Source organism: Arachis duranensis, chromosome 3 (genome assembly GCF_000817695.3).
Source record: "Arachis duranensis cultivar V14167 chromosome 3, aradu.V14167.gnm2.J7QH, whole genome shotgun sequence".
In the NCBI taxonomy this organism is placed as follows: domain Eukaryota; kingdom Viridiplantae; phylum Streptophyta; class Magnoliopsida; order Fabales; family Fabaceae; genus Arachis; species Arachis duranensis.
In genome coordinates, this window is record NC_029774.3 from 56,407,699 (window position 1) to 56,409,035 (window position 1,337).

The following is a 1,337-nucleotide window of genomic DNA, read 5'->3' on the forward strand; positions in this document are numbered from 1 at the left end:
TCAGTCTCAAGCTTTTCACTTGGACCTTCATGACACAAGCACATGGTTAGGGACAGCTTGATTTAGCCGCTTAGGCCTGGATTTAATTTGCTTGGGCCCTCCTATCCATTGATGCTCAAAGCCTTGGATCCTTTTTACCCTTGCCTTTTGGTTTTAAGGGCTATTGGCTTTTTCTACTGCTCTTTCTTTTTCTTTCTATTTTTTTTCGCCACTTTTTCTTCTTTTTTTTCACTGCTTTTTCTTGCTTCAAGAATCAATTTCATGATTTTTCAGATCATCAATAACATTTCTCTTTGTTCATCATTCTTTCAAGAGCCAACAATTTTAACACTCATAAACAACAAGAAGATCAAAAATATGCACTGTTCAAGCATTCATTCAGAAAACAAAAAGTATTGCCACCACATCAATATAATTAAAATTAAATTCAAGGATAAATTCGAAATTCATGTACTTCTTGTTCTTTTGAATTAAAACATTTTTCATTTAAGAGAGGTGAAGGATTAATGGATTTTATTCATAGCTTTAAGGCATGGTTACATACTAATGATCATGAAGTAGAGACACAAAACATGGATAAACACAACATTAAAAACCAAAAACAGAAAGAAATAAAGAACAAGGAATGAATCCACCTGAGTAAGGGTGGCGCCTTCTTGAAGGTCCAATGGTGCTTTTTGAGCTCCTCTATGTCTCTTCCTTGCTTCTGTTGAATGATTCCTAGTAATTTTGGTGTTTCTACCCTTAGTTGCTTCCAATATTTGTGTGGAGGACAATTTATCCCCTGAGGTATCTCTTAGTTGCTTCCAATATTTGTGTGGAGGATAACTTATTCCCTGAGGTATCTCAGGGATCTCTTGATTTGCAGCCATATGTTCTACCACTGAGCTATGACGGCTTATATTTTTTTTTCATCTCCCATGACTCGGAGGTGGAAGCTTTTGTCTTCCCTTTGAGGTTTCTCTGGCCTTAGGTGCCATTAATGGTAATGGAAAAGCAAAAAAGCTATGCTTTTACCACACCAAACTTAAAATATTGCTCGCCCTCGAGCAAGAAAGAAAAGAAGAGAAGAAGAAGAAGAAGAAGAAAATGGAGGTGAGTGATGGGAGAAGGATTCGGCTATATGGGTGGGATTGGGTGGGAGAAAGAAGTTGAATTGTAAAGGTAGGTGGGGTGTATGGGGAAGAGTGGATTGATGTGAGGAGTGTTAGGATTTGTGACATGGGGGATACAAATCACAAAAATAGGATTAAGAGGTAAGGTGGGAATATGGTAGGTGGGGATCCTGTGGGGTTCACAGATCCTGAGGTGATCCTGTGGGGTCCACAGATCCTGAG